Source organism: Gracilinanus agilis, chromosome 1 (assembly GCF_016433145.1).
Source record: "Gracilinanus agilis isolate LMUSP501 chromosome 1, AgileGrace, whole genome shotgun sequence".
NCBI classification, from domain to species: domain Eukaryota; kingdom Metazoa; phylum Chordata; class Mammalia; order Didelphimorphia; family Didelphidae; genus Gracilinanus; species Gracilinanus agilis.
Window position 1 is genome coordinate 63,571,186 of NC_058130.1, and position 16,545 is coordinate 63,587,730.

Genomic DNA, 16,545 nt, shown 5'->3' on the forward strand with positions numbered 1-16,545 from the left:
TTGACTTTACAATGGTAACAAAGGAAAATGAGGAGTCCCAGCCAAATAACGGAGTGGGACACAAAAGGGAAAGATCCAGAGGAGGCCTGGGTTACCTAGATAAAGGACTTTGGCCTAAGGGAAGAAACCATTGGGACAAAAGAGATACTCAATATCGGAAGGGACTAGCCCTCCCCACTTAAACTACTTTAAGGTCTATTGTTAGCCTAAGACTAGTAAAGTTGGACTTTCCCTCAGGGAGAAAGTCACTCCACTAGGTCAAATTTGAGGGGTTCCCTTCAAGCTAACTAAACTGGGGGTCATCGAATCTTACTAGGCTACAAGTTTGGGGGCTTCTAGATTCTATGTTAACAAGAACTCTATAGCAATCAACAATTTTCAAAAGCCCTTACCTTCTATCTTAGCATCAAATATTGTATGTTGGCTCCAAGGTAGAAGAGTGGTAAGGACTAGGCAAGAGAAGTTAAATGACTTGCCCAGGGTCACACAGCTAGGAAAGGAAATAGTCTTCCCTTTGGAAAAGCTTAGTCTAGCTAGGGGAGAAGTACATAGGTACCTAATAAATATTTATTGGTTGATTAGCATAGGAGTATATAAAATATATGCCCCGAAAATGAATTATTGCACTTTCCGAGGCTTTGCTAGTTATAAACTTCCTGCTCTATTTGACAGTTTTTTGTCAGGGACAATAGATTTATTATGTAGGATTTAAGCTGAGGCATTTCTTACATCTCTACTATTTTTATTATTCAGTAAAACTACTGAAGTCATTGCGATCTGACTATTTATAATCCCATTTGAACTCTTGGCAAAGATACTAAAGGTTTGCCATTTCCTTCTCCAGCTCATTATACAGATGAGGAAACTGAGGCAAAAAGGGGTAAGTGACTTGCTCAGGGCCACACACTAATAAGTGTCTGAGGCTAGATTTAAACTCTTAAAGATGAGTCTTGCTGACTCTAACCACTCCATCCTCTTCACCACCTAGTTGCCCTTTGCTACAAAGATCTAAAAATGATAGATTTAAGCAGAAAGGAGAAATGTCAGTGGCAATTATCATTCCATATCCTTTTGTAAAAAACTTTTACCCTCTATATTAGAATTGGTATTATTCATTCCAAGGCAGAAGAGGGATAAGGGCTAGGCAACTGAGGTTAAGTGACTTGCCTAGGAAGCTTCTGAGGCCAGGACTTCCCATCTCCAGGCCTGGCTCTCAATCCATTGACCCATCTATCAATGCCCCCATACACTTCTTGAAAGAGCACTAACTAGGAATTTTTATTTCTGGGGTAAGGAGAAGCCAGAATTTGGAAGCAAAGCTAGGGGTGCTCTTCTTAAGAAATATACCCTGAGACAGACTAACCAGGGCTTGGAGCAGGGGGAGAAAGGAGAATGCTGGGGGAAGAAGCATGTCCCAGGATGGCACTGCCATCACTGAGGAGAGGGCACAAAGAGGATGGGTTCATGTGGAGTGTGGCCACTGAGAGGGAGGAAGTGTGCCCCAGAATACTCCCATTAGCATGCTCTAAATTTTGGTACCCTAGGGAAGAGCTCTAGTTGCTCTACCCTAGTTACAACTATTTTTAGATTTCACAGTGCAACATCAATTCCCTGCTGTTACCAGTTCAACTGTATCTTGTCATCTACTCTAGGGCTTCAAGTACTAGTATATGTGCTCCCATTATACTGTCGCTTTCAAAGCACCACTGCTGCCCTTCAGAACTCTTCCTCCCAATCCATCTCCCCCTGCTTGAGATTCTTTATTTCCCCCAAACTGCCATTTTAATTGTATGCAGTAAAACAGCCAGCCCAGGGGAGACTACACATACCTCATGTCTGCCAATCCAAAAGGGCAGCACAAACGATCACACTAAGTGAAACCCCTCCAGTAACAGATACCACTTAAGGAACAGAGCTCTGATGGGGACCTAAACCTGCTGGCTACTGGAGACATGTTGGATTTGAATTTTAAACTATTTATTGGGCTTGACAAAACTCTAGGTTCTAAACCTGGAACACAAGAACTTTATTATTATTTTTTAAACCTTTACCTTCTGAGCTAAGAACAACTCTAAAACAGAAGGGCAAAGGCTAGGTAGATGGAGATTAGGTGACTTGCTTGGGGTCATACAGCTAGGTAGTAACTGAGGTCAAATTTGAACCCAGGTCCTCCTGATTGGCAGAGCCTGTCACTCTATCCACTGTGTTACCTATCTGGCCTCCATGGACTTTATGTTTAAAAATTGTTTGATAACTATCATTCAGTATAATTGGTTTCCTATGTAATCCTGTATTTTTCATATAATTTATAATTTTATATTTTATTAATATCATATATTTATATACATATTTTATGCATTTAAAAGCATTTTCTGTCCAAAAAAATAATGTATATGTAAACTCCAAGCTTTAAAACTCTATATAGGGGCGGCTGGGTAGCTCAGTGGATTGAGAGTCAGGCCTAGAGACAGGAGGTCCTCGGTTCAAATCAGACCTTAGATACTTCCCAGCTGTGTGACCCTGGGCAAGTCACTTGACCCCCATTGCCCACCCATACCACTCTTCCACCTATGAGCCAATACACAAAAGTTAAGGGTTTAAAAAAATACAAAAAAAAAATTTAAAAACTCTATATACATGCCAACTATAACTGTTACTAATTATTATTATAGATCTGTTGGTTTCCATGACACAAAAAAGGTTAAGAACCCTTGCATTAGGAGCAAGACAAGCCAATTTGAGAAAGTAATAAGAATTCACATAGGTCTCATTACATCATTGTTAGACTGAACTGAAGGTGGCTTTGAGCCTTTATTTTCTGTTTTCAAATGGAAGATGCTAGGAGCATAATCCAGTATTTGGCAACTCTGATATAAACAGAAAAATAATCCGTCCCATTCACCCATTGTAAATGGTTCACTCCTCCAGCTTAATCAGTTCATTTCACCAGGGCTTCCTCTGCCTTTCTCAGCCTGCTCCCTGCAGACGTCATTCGATATCTAAAGTGGAGGATTGGAGCTTGTCTTAGATGAATCTTTTACTATTATAAGGCATTGCCCGGGTTCATGTGAGCCTTCACATTTCAGGGAGACATGCTTGCTGATACTTATAGCTGTCCAGTGGCGTATCATTATCAGAGTAAGAGAATGTGTGTGAATCCCTTTACCTTTGGACCTTCTCCTACTTCTCTTAGTAGGAGCCTCTGTGCATGCTATCAGTTAATGTTAGTGATCTCGGGGCTAATGATTCACTACTTAAAAAAAAAAATAAAATTAAAAACTAATTTAATGAATTAGTTGATTAAAATTTGATTCAGAAGTGGTTCTTCTGAATTCCTCTGCTCAGTTTGGGATGGTTGTACAGAAAACATGTAACTCTCATCCTCAAAAGTCTTCCTTTAGCCACCTTTCTTTGTGACATGGAGATGACCGAGTTATTGAAGACTCTGCAAATAGACTAAATTCTTGAAGACTGTAGGCCTAGCAAGTCAGGGAGACCAAGCTTCCATCTCTACCTCTGATAACTTACTGGCTGTGTGATCATGGGTAAGGCCCTTAGTCTCCTTCAGCCTAAAGGGGACTGGACTAGATGACTTCTAAGGTCCCTTCCCCGTCCTAAATCTATTGTTATAGGGGTGCAAATGGTGGACCCCTGGGTTGGGAAGGAAACCTTTCTCAAGAATGAGAACTCCAAACTTAGCTTAAAAGTAAAAAGATTTATTAGTAAGATAGGATCAAAGGCCAGCAAGACAGCATGAGTGGATCAACTATCGGGAGTTGCTCCCCAGATGCCCCAGTTTAGGGGTTTTTGTATCCTTTACAAGAGTGTGAATGTGACTTCTTGCACTCAGGCATTGGGTGGGTGGGTGGGTGGGGTCTGTCTGAGATCCTCAGAGCTTAGGCTATAAAGGTTTGGCCTGGATCTTTGTCTATCTCAACTTAAAGAAAGGCCAAGGATAATGGTCTTTATCTAGGGAGTCACAAGGGCAGGAAGGGGGAAGGGAATTTCCCTGTTCACAGCCTGTCTGAGTTAAGGGGTGCAGGGCATCTCTGCACAATGCCCATGTCATCTCCCCTCTCTCCAAACATCTAAGGGAAAAGGGACGAAGGTCTCAATCTTCTGTAGCTTCTTCAAAGCTGGGTATGGATGTATAGCTGGCCCTGCCTATGTTGGAGAGATAAATGCTGACTTCAGGAAAATGTCCAGAGATCCAGGCTAGAAGTGGCATCTTCAGTGACTCCAGTGAGAGCTTTCGTCCTAAAAGCAACTAGAGAAGTGACAATGTTACAAAAAATCACAAGGTTTAAATCAGGGGTTTTTCTGTCCAGCTGGCAAGATTAAGGAGACAAAACAAAAAACAGAAGATGTAAGAAAAGGAGTAAGAGATTTAAGAGAACCAGGAGGAAAAGGGGGGGGCTACCCATTAGAAGAGGAATTTGAGGTCCTCCAGTGGCTCACAGGAATGAGTGACATCTGCTCCCCCTTGACCACCTGTTTCTGGGGGTGGTTGGTTAAAGGTTTAATAGGAGGGGTATAAATCCATGTGTTCTGCTCCTCTAATTTTACTGCTGTAGAAGTGGACAAAATTATGTGATGGGGCACATCCCATCGGGGTGTTAGCTAGTTCAATCTACTCAAGGTTTTCAGGTATACCAAATCTCCAGGTGTGGCTGGGTAGAGGGATTCCTCTTTCTCCTCCCTGGAGGGTTTGGGAAGGATATTGTTAGCATATTCCCTCTGGAGCTGGTGGATCTGCCCGAATTATTTAGAAAACTGAATAATTTCTGTATCTAAAAACATCAGAGTTTAGAAAGGGTCTCCTATAAAGCAGTTCAAATGGGCTTAGTCCTAAATCTGCTCTGAGGAACAAATTTGATTCTAGTAAGGGCTATTTGGAGAGCTTGGATCCAATCAACTTTTGCTTCCTCACATAGTTTGGTGAGGGATCTTTTTAGGGTCTTGTACCTTTGGCAAGGTGGCAGGTGGGTGAAATCGATCTGCCAATCCTCACCTGGTGATTCCCCTATCCTTTGGATGGGCTTAAGGAGGGGAAGAGGTCTGGGCACTCCAGCACTGTTAGTTTGAGCCACTGGCCTCAGATCAGGTCCCAGGTACAGAGCTAAACCGCCTAGGGCAAATTGCTTTCTCTCATCTACAAACAAAAAGAAAAGGCTTTTCAAGGCCTGTCCCTCCCAGGGGGATCAGGGAGCAGAGTGAAGCAGTGTTCAATTCTTGGACTCTGCACAAGGCTCAGCTCTGCAAAAGAGTCCAGGTAGCCCTGATCCCCCTTTCCCCTGATTAAAGAGTGGTTTTATGACTATTTAATAGTTCTGTGTTTTTTTAAGTTAACAGGTCTTTGTTGAGGGCAGCCCCAAAATAGTGGGGGCTGTCTCTGAGGCCCCATGAAAGGACCCGCCACGTGACTTGTTGGAGTGGGGTGGGGGGTCTGAGGGGAAGAGCCACTCAAATGTAGAAAAGGAATCTACACTTCCGGTGTAGAGGTATGCAGAGTTAAGCATCTTTCCAGTCAATCACAGAAAACCACTGAGTTTCTCGGAATCTGAGTTAGGATTGTATATGGGTTAGGGACAATGGGGTGCACAGAAATTATTGCTTCATTCATATGCCCAAGGTCTTGGACCATAGGCCAAGTCCCATTGGGTTTTTTCACTGACAGGAGGGAGAGTTCACGGATGACTGAGTAGCTCTTCCCCAAAGCCTGGATCCCAGACAATAGAAGGTACTTTCGCCCAGATTTCTGATGAGATGGGGGGGGGGGGGTCTTGGCAAAGGAGTGTCTAGGCAACTTTGGGTTGGGATAAGGGAAAATTTAGAACTCAGCTTCTCCATTATGTCTCTTCCTAATAAATAAAGGACATGGTGAAGAAGGGATGGCTAGAAACGTATGTTGGAATAGTTTGTCCTCATGGGCACAGGCTATGGGTGCCTACATCTGCCTATAAGGTTTCCCTACATCTAAGTATCTTATCCCCTCCTCCACTTTCCTGATGCTGTAAAGGCAATGTAGGACCCACATCTATGAGAAGCAGTCAGCTTACCTTCCACACCTCAAGATTAACCCTGGGTTAAGCCAGTGTGATGGAAACCTGGAGCAAGCCAGCCCTAGGGCACTCCTTTTCCGAGTCTTCAGGAGACTGGAAGGGAGGGGGATTCCTCTTGGGTCGCCGGGGTCTCTGCCAGGAGGGACACTGGCATTTCCAGTGTCCCCATTGTCCACAGGCTGGGCACGGAGTGGAGGGTGGTCTTTCCTTCAAGGGACAATCCCGTGACCAATGCCCATACTGTCTACAGGCATGGCAAGAGCCTCTGGGCTTCTGCCCACGGGTTTGTCCTTCCTGGCCCCTGTTGTAAAACACCTTCAAAGCAGCATCTAGTAATTGGTTAGTTGGAGTCTGGGGTCCCAGATCCAGCTTTTGCAGTTTTCGCCTGATATCTGGGGCTGACTGTCCTATAAAATGGCCCCGTAAGATAGTTGCCCCCTCATCAGTGTCGGGGTCGACATTTGTACATTGTTTCATAGCTTCTACTAGTCTGGACAGGAAGAGAGCAGGATTCTCCTCTTTACCTTGGGTAACTTCCCTAAGTTTGCTGTAATGTACCCTCCTAACGCCTCTCTCCATGGCTTGGAAAATGCAGTCTAACAGGAGGTCTCTTCGCCTACGGTGGCTCTCATTTCCATAATCCCACCCAGGGTCTTGTAGGGGGACAGCGGTAGCGCCAGGGACCCCCGCCCACGTGCCACCGAGGGCTTTCTCATCTCCTACTGCTATGGCCACGTCCCAGATTCGCTTCTTTTCATCTGGGGTGCAGCAGGCAGCAAGAATGATGTGCACGTCTGACCAAGACAGATCATACTGTAGGGTGAGGGATTTAAAGCCTTCGATGAACTCGGTGTGGTTCTCAGAGTACCGCCCCAACTTCGCCTTTACCTGGGCTAAATCTCTCATAGAAAAAGGAACCTGGACCCGAGCCGACCCCTCTGGTGAGGGCACCTCTCTCCCGGGGAGAAGAGGAGTCCTCTCACCATAGCTCAATCCGCTCCCCGTGTGGGGTGGGCTGGACTGAGGAATGGAGGAGGTACCCGGCAGTGGTGGGTACAAAAGGATATTATGGTCCGGAGTGGCTTGGGAGCCCGAAGAGTAAGGTGGAGGTTTTGGAGCCCAGGGAACAAAGGAATCTGGGGTGGATGGAAGTTCTGAGGAGGTTGGGGGAAGGGGAGGCTGGGGAGGTATCTCTGCTGGAGAAGTTATCTCCCCGTTTCTAAGGGCGGCCAAAGTGCCATTGAATGTTAAGTCCTCCAAATTATCCTCCTGGCTGCTCTTCCCAGTAAGGACAAGCAAAGGCGTGGCAAGGCAGAGCCTCCCAAGTTCAGGATTTTGGTTTAATTTTACAAAAATTCTTATATAGGGAAATGCTGTCCACTTCCCCGTCTTCGTACAAAACAAATCCAATTGCATGATGGTATTAGGATTTAGGGTGCCATGGATAGGCCATACCTCTTGCTTATCTAGGCTGTAACCCGGCCATTTAACATTACAAAGAAAAATCAGTTTCCTTTTGCTCAAGTTTTTTAAAGCCAATTTGTCCCAATTTTCAAGTATAAACCCCAAAGGGGAATCCCGGGGTACGCTCTGTCTCTGTCCCATATTGATGTGGGAAAAGGGCCAAACCCACAAAAAACTGCAACCCAGCGCCACACACAGCATGCACTGGGGAGAACCTGGGTAATGGCCTTACATTCCGTACCCTATGGGAGGCGAGAGCGAAGAGAGGACCCACAAAGATATCACCAGAAAAAATGGGGTTTCAGGAGTCCCAGAAAGGTCCTTCCTACCTTCCTTATGAGCGATCTGGGTACAGGAGCAGCTTCCAGGAGAGCCAAAAATGTTGGGCGCCAACTGTTATAGGGGTGCAAATGGTGGACCCCTGGGTTCGGGAAGGAAACCTTTCCCTAGAATGAGAGGACTCTCAGCTTAAAAATAAAAAAAAAAATTCATTAGTAAGATAGGATCAATGGCCAGCAAGACAGCAAGAGTGGAACAACTCTGTGGGGTTGCCCTCCACGACATGGCAAGTCAGCAAGAGTGGAGCAACTGTCTGGGGTTGCTCCCCAGATGCCCCAGTTCAGGGGTTTTTGTATCCTTCCCAAGTGTGGACGTGACTTCTTGCACTGGGGCCTTAGGTGGGTGGGGAGGATCTGTCTGGGATCCTCAGGGCTTAGGCTATCCAGGTATGGCCGGAGGGGTATCTCTTTTGTCCATCTCCACTTAAAGGAAGGCCCAGGATAATGGTCTTTGCCTTCCGGGACAGGAAGGGGGAAGGGAATTTCCCTGTTCACTGCCTTCCTGAGTTAAGGGGTACAGGGTTCCTGGCATCTCTGCACTATGCCCGTGTCACAGTCACTTCATAAAACAGTAAAAAGCAGTGAAGGGAAAAGTTAGCTTATAGAAAACTTAGTGTAAGATTCAGTTAAGTAAAATCTTCTGAAGAGTTTTTAAGGATTTAAGGGCAAAGAGAGCAACAAACATGAAAACTAGAAAAAATCTATTAAGATTTTTATACAAATCATATTCTGCTTCAGTGACAGTGGAACTGTTAACTCAGGAAAAACACAGAACTATTAAATAGTCATAAAGCCACTCTTTAATCAAGGACAATGGGGAACAGGGTTGATTAGGCCTTATGCAGAGTGAACTCTGCTTCCTCTCTGCTCCCAGAGGCCCTGGGAGTGCCACCGCGCTAGATGGACCACTCCAAGGGACAAAAGAAATTGGGGGATTTTTGTACCATTTGGGAAGATCCAGGGGCTGGGAAAGATGACTGACATTATACTGGTAAGGATGGGATTTACAATCTGGCTTGGGAAAGGAATCCTAGCCAGAGGCTAGAGTGTAAGGGAAGGGGCTACTTACTGTGGATACTAAAGAATGGTCCCTGCCCAGGTGTGCCTTCCAGGGAAAGAGTCTTTGATATAATGAGGAAGACTATCCAAGACAAAAGGATATTTAGCATTTACCCTGGGGTCCATTATTCAGTCTGCTTCTGCTAGCCTGAGATTCCCTTCAGAGTGGATTCTCCGGGGAACACTAAGCACAAGCTTTGGGGGTCTCCCACCTACAAGCTATTTCTAAAACTTGGGGTTCATCAGATCTCACTAAGCCACAAGTTTGGAGCTTCAAGATTCCACGTCGACAGAACCATCACTGACATCACATTCACTAAGAATTAAAGACTAGGAAGACAAGACAGGCTAAATCAAGGGTATATAGAGATGCTGGAAGCATTTGAAAACGTAGAAGAATCAGTTCTCAAAATAACCGAAAGAAGGGAAGCTACCAAGCAAATGAAAAGAATCACAGATGTTATGATTACCCCTAAAAAGATCATCAGGAGACAATCAACAAACACAAGTAGGGAAGAGGTAGGCCATTACACATTATATGTTACTATAGACTGCATTTTTATTGTAATGACATTGATCGAAAGATGTAGAAAATAAAAATAAAAATGTTTAATCTTTTTTTTATTATTTGTTGACCAAAAAGCATTTGATTTGATAATTGTTAAATTGTTTATACTTTCTGATCTCTCTGTCGGAAGAAATTAAAGATAGGAAGGTTCCGTGTATACCTACAATACTGTTAACAACCCAATTTATGGTAGCAAAAAGTAGGAAACAAATGATGTGCAATGAGGAATGGCTGAACAAATTATCATACATGAATGTAATGAAGATGAAGAAATAAGAGAAACATTTGTGAAGGTATGTTTATTCAAGCCAGTAAAGTTGAAGCTCATTAGGAGCAAAATTAGAGACAATAAAATGTAAAAGAGGGGTCCTTTAAGGTATCAGTGAAGCTTCACTCCCTAGGAAGGCACAGCTCAATTGCATTTGAAAAGCCTAGGAAAGAGAAAGATTTTGCTCCAGAGCAGAAAATCCCTCCATATCTTTGTCTCTAGCCATCCATTTACATAAGACCTACTGGAATCTAGGAAATAGAATTTGCTGGCACCGTATGTTAGGGTGGAGTCTCTTACTAAGGGAATCCAGCTCTGAACCAGACTGAACTGTCAAAGAGGAGAGACCAGGCTTTTCCCATCTCTTTCCAGAGATGTGACCCACCTTGGAAGCAAAGCCCTGGAGGAGTGAAAAGAGGAGGAGCACCTGCCAATTCGAGGATTAGGGTCTTGTCTTTTCTGAGAAAGCACAATAGCAATCCAACTGAAAAGAATACTGCTCTACTCCAGGGAAAAACCATAATAACATTTAGCCTGCCCAAACCTGGAGGTGGTAGAAGCTGAGGCTACTAGCACATTGCCCAAGACTGTGAAAGTGGCAGAGTAACTCATTGGGAGGACTCTAGAGATAGGAAGGTCTTTGAGGAGGGCTTGCATTTTCAGAATTGTATATTGCCCTGACTACAAGTGCCCCTCCAATGGGTGTCTGCTGGAATTAAGGTTTGTAAATACTCTCCTCACTCATGTATCTCTGAGTATATTTGTGGGCTCAGAAAGTGGGCTCTAGCTTTTTTGGGGAGAAATGTTTTGTAACCATTGTTCTCACTATTATGCTAAGGCTGCTAGGTGGTACAATGAATGGTTAGAGGATTATCCTGGAGTCAGGAAGATCTGAATTCAAATTTGACCTCAGACTCTTACAAGTAAATCACTCAACCCTATTTACTTCAGTTTCCTCATCTGTAAAAATGAATTGGAGAAGGAAATGGTAAACCACTCCAGTATATTTGCCAAGAAAACCCCAAACAAGGTCACAAAGAGTCCCCAAAAGGAGTCTTGAAGAGTAGGACACAACAGAAAATTAAATAATATTCTACTTGAGAAAATGCCTTGGCTAAGAATTGAGTCTAATGGCTGATTGTTCATGGTAAGCACACTAATGGGAGCTCAAGAGCTGGTATTGACATGGGCATTGTGCAGAATGGCAGGGACCCTGTACCCCTTAACTCAGACAGGCTGTGAACAGGGGAATTCCCTTCCCCCTTCCTGCCCTTGTGACTCCTGAGGCAAAGACCATTGTCCTTGGAATTCCTTTAAATTGAGATAGAAGAAGAGATACACCTCCTCGATAACATCTAGTTGTATATCTCATACATCCATCTGTCCCCTAAACTATGAGGGTCACCCGCTATGTCTCCAGGCAGACCCCGATCAGATGACCAACCCTTCCCCCCCCCCCCCCCCCGAATACCTGAATGTTTACCACTTTAGAATCACATCCTCATCATGACACAGCATCAGGTCCCCACAATTGTAAAAGTATATAATCCCCAGGATTGAGGGATTCAGGGGGAGCCTCCCATGGCTGCTCCACTCATGCTGTCTTGCTGGCCATTAAGCTAAGCTTGGAATCCTCTCATTCTTGAGAATGGTTTCCTTACTGAACCCAGGGGTTCACCAATTTGCACCCCTATAACAGTTTTAGCAGAAATCATCCATAGGGTTACCCCTAAGAACAAAGGAGTAGCAGTTAGCTCTCTAGATATCCAACCTGCCAGAGTTTGAAGAGTGAGTCTAGAGGGGACACTACATATTGGAAGACTTGTTATGAACTGATGCAAAGAGAGGAAAGCAAAAACAAAAGAATAATATATGTGATGATTAGGTGCTATAAATGAAGCTAAAAGACAACAAAACTCAGCTCACCTACAATACACAGGGTTGGTTCCAATTAAAGTTAAAACACATTCTTCCTTTCTGTGAATAACTAGGAAACTACAAAAATAGCAAGTTACACACCTTGTCAGTTAAATTTGCAGTTAGTTGGTTTTGCTTAAGTGTTTTTTATAAGAAATATATGGGATTTGTATGGATGAAAGTGACTGATGTAGAAAAACAAAGTATATCCATTTTTTTTTTTTTTGGTAAGCTTTTGATTCAATACAGCAAAATGCTGCTTTAAAACTGTCCTCCAACAAGGCATGCCCCATGGACATGTTCAGATCATCCCACACAACACATACATAACATTTTCTAGATCAAGAAACTGAAGGCTCATTTGTGCAAGGCTATACAACTTTTATGTATCTTGAGTTAGGATGTGAAACCTGTCCTCCTACTCAAGCATGTGCTTTTTAAACTGTTCCACTTTGCCTCTCATTTTAAATGAAAAACTTAGGAAAACTTGTATGAACGGATACAGAGTAAAGTGAGCAGAACCAGGGGGAAAATGTATACAATGACAACAATAGATAAAGACAACTTTGAAAGACTTGACAACTCTGATCAATGCAATGATTCCAGAGAACTCATGGTGAAGCATGTTACCCTTCTCTTGACAGATAATGGTTAGACTCAAGATACAGTTTAAAGCACATATTTTTGGGGGTTGACCATTGTAGAAATTTGTTTCCTTGACTATACATATTTATTGTAAGGTTTTTTTTTTTCTTTTCAATGGGGAAAAGGTGTGGATGGGAGATAGAGAAGGTGGATTTTCATTCATTGAAAAAATTCAGATAAAAAACTCTAAATTGAAGATAGAGTTCTCTAGATACTGAGATCTGATACCTTGTTATGAAGAGTGTTAGAGGCTGACTTAATGCAAGCACACTATTAGTTCAAGTTCAATTTGGGAACAAAATAAAACACTCCTGAGTCACTCTAAAATAGAATGGAAATGCAAAAACGATTTAGGGGCACTTCATTTCTATGAACTACTGCCTTCATCTTCTTATTACTTTTTTTCTAAAAATCTTTGCCTTCATCTTAGAATCAATATTTTTTTTTATTGGTTCCAAGTCAGAAGAATAGTAAGGGTTAGGCAATGGGGTTAAGTGACTTGTCCAGGATTACACAGCTAGGAAGTGTCTGAAGTCAGATTTGAACCTTAGGACCTCCCATCTCTAGGTCTAGCTATCAATCCACTGAACCACCTAGTTGCCCCTTCTGCCCTCATCTTCTTATGGAAATTCATCTATCCAGCAGAGCAGGGTGTGATTTTTCCACCAAGAAATCTACCAAGACACTCAACCTTGACTCTTTGTGATAGGACTTCACACAACTTTTTGGTGACTAGGATAACTGTGTCAAGGGAAGCTGGGGTCAATCAGACAGCTTTATTGTTTTGGGGGGAAAAAACTAATCCCCATGGGGGGAAGTAAGGGGAAACCCTGGCCCTATCACAAATGGCTTTGGGTTAAGCAAGCCCCTGAATATTGCAGAGCGTCCTAAGCTTCACAATTACTCAAAAGAGTTTGTAACAATCCCCACTTTAGAATAAATCTAATAAAAATCATTATCATTATGATTATTATTAACATTTACTGGCATTTTAAAATTTATAAAATATTTTATAGCTCTTTTGAGCCTCACAAGAACCCAATAAGGCAAGTGTTACTGTTATTATTATCACCATTTTACAGATGAAGAAATTGTGACTCAGAGAGGTTCGCATGATCACAAGGCAGATATAACTAGAATAAATCAAGTAGATGAAGAAAGCCAATTTATAGTATAAAACACTGGATAGAGGTCTAGCCTAAGAACCAGGAAGACTGAGGTTCAATACTAGCCTCTGTCCCACACAAGTTTGTGATACTGGGCATGTCAACCTATGAATGTTCCGGATTCTAAGTCTAAGTGACAAATGCTGGAGGGAATTTCCTCCTCTTGGGAGTTCTCTATACCAGTAAAATAACAGGTCTAGTCCCTATCTCTTTGATGTCAGCCCATAGAACTAGTTCTTCACTGCCATGATTTTATAGATGCACTGATCCCAGAGCTGAATAAAAGGAACCCAGGGGACCCAATTGTGTTTAAGAAAATGCAGAAAGCATCACCCACACATCTCTCTCTCTCTGAAAGTCTAATACTTTGAAATAGCAGTAGCCTTCTAGTGATGCTATAATAGGCAACATGGCATCAAAATTAAAATGTTAAAAAAGATTAATTTTCCCGAGTTCAAATCTGGCCTGGCATTTACTAACTGTGTGACCCCCTAGGGAAGTCACTTAAACTTCTTTGCCTTAGTTTCCTCATCTGTAAAATGAGCCCAAGAAGGAAATGGCAAACTACTCCAGTATCTTTGCCAAAAAGACCCCAAATTTCATGACTGAAAATGACTGAACGACAACAAAATTATATAGCCATGAACAAATCTCTGCCCCTCTGAGTCATGATTTCTTTGTGTAAATTTGGAATAATAGTGTCTATATCACAGGCCACTGTAAGGCTTCAAAAAGTTTATGTATGCAAAAAAAGGTCTTGCAGACCTTAAAGTGCTATGTAAAGTCAGTTATCATTATTATACAGTTGCAATTCATAGACTATCACAATCTCCATGGAATCAAAACCCAGGGTCACCCAAAAGACAAGGGAAAGATACATGGGAGACATAAATAACCTTCAGCATTATCAATGATGAATTGTACATACAAATCAGTGGATATTATCAGAGATACTTGACTAGAAAAGAACTGGTTGTAGGAGACAGAGAATTTTCAGAAGTCTTTATATAATGGAAAAACAGAGTAAACAAAAGGTGTCTCAGTTCTGAGCAGAGTACTGACCACTATCTTAAACAGGCAGCAGAATCTATACACACTTATTCAGCTGGGTGAACTTTATCTGTAACTGGATAGTGAGTGACCTACAAAACTCTTTAGGTTACATATCCAGGACTGTATGGACAAAAAAGACCACCCAAAGTCTCCAACTCCATGGTCATGCTTTAACTATTCATTCAACTGATTTAACTGCCTTTCCTCTATCTAGGTTTTACCTATTTTCTCAAGTCCTTGCTCATCTTTAAGGGCTGGGTTAGTATATATATGGTAATTACCTCTAGATATATTTACTGGGTTTATTTTAATCAAGTTACCCTAAAACAGTTAACCAAGAGGTGGCAGTTTGAATCATCCTTTCTTCAATCCTTACCACCTTCCATCTTGGAGTCAATGCCATGTATTGGTTCCAAGGCAGAAAAGTGATAAGGGTGAGGCAATGGGAGTTAAGTGACTTGCCCAGGGTCACACAGTTAGGAAGTGTCTGAGGCCAGATTTGAAGCAAACACTGGCCTCTATGCCTGGCTTTCAATTCACTGAGCCACCTAACTGCCCCCAGCTAATTATTATTTCTAGCTGCTAGATCATTTGGTTCCATTTTGTAGAAGGAATCCAATTACTTTTAGTGCCTTCTAAATTTTAACTCTTTAAGGCACAGCTTCCTGTGCCTGTCATCAATGACAATCAAAGTCAAGGTGAGCAGTAGATAAGCTGGAATCTGGTCCTTAAGATGCCACTGAATTTTTCAATCAATGGTCTATATTTTTTTCACTCTGAAATTGTTTTTCATCCATGGATACATATTGCCATCCTTTTATACTTAGTATAGTAGATGGTCATTATGAATTTCATCGTCCTGTGGTCAACCTGGGGATGAACTTCTGAATTTAGCTAGGTTTTCTCAAACTCAGTTTCTTCGTCTATAAAATGGGTATATTATAGCACCTGTCTTACAAAGTTGTTGTAAGGATCAAATGAGATAATATATGTAAGTGGGATATTTCATATCTGCCTTACAATAGACGCTTCTTACATATTTACAAAGTATGCGGACTTGGATTGCATATTAAAAACTTAGCAGCTGGTCTGCATGAATGGACAGATATCTGATTTGGGATTTAGTCCACTCTGTCTCCAAGGGAGACTAAGATTTCTTCCCTTTGTGAAGAGGAAGAAGAAGACTATGGCTATATCTCTAGTTGTTTAGCAAGGAACGGGCCAACAGGAGCCAGGACTGCCAAGGTAAGGCAATCTGACCTATACACTCTGATCCGCAAGAGAAGCATTGGTTTAGAATTACATTTTTCTATCACACCTCAAATATTTGTCATCTAAAGAACACCAATAAGGGGTTCAGATTAAAACTAGACACTTAATCTCTCAAGGAGAGAGTAACACACAGTCTAGCTCCCTCCTACCATGTACTAGTTCTAAAAACAAAAAACCTGTCATGAATAGCTAATAAACTTCTTTATCAAAGTAAGAAATTAACATAAATAGGAGAACCTCTACAGATTATGGTTGACAGTAAAATATACCGAAGTAAATGAACTCTTCTATTTGAAAGTAAGGGAAAAATCTCAGTTCAAAGAGAGAACAGTCTCACTGAGCAGGATTACTCTTGGAAGTCTCTAGATCTGCAGAGATTTGAGGGAGATGTCTAGGGGAGGGGGATCTTCTCTTGTGACTCCAAGATGTCCTGTTTGCCATTCAAAAGGCTATGCTTAACTTCCTTGACTGCTTCTCTTGAAGTTCTCCAACAGATGGAAGTTCTTTATCCACTCATACAGGCATATGATGTTGAGGCATTCTCTTAGTCAAATCAAGAAGCACGCCCCATTCTCATGTAGAGCAATATAGGGTTATCCCTGAGGAAAACCACCCCAGTTCTGAGTGGAAATGTTATACGGGCACAGTAAAGTCTTATAAACTTTAGCTACTACTACTACTACTACTACTACTACTACTACTACTACTACTACTACTACTACTACTACTACTA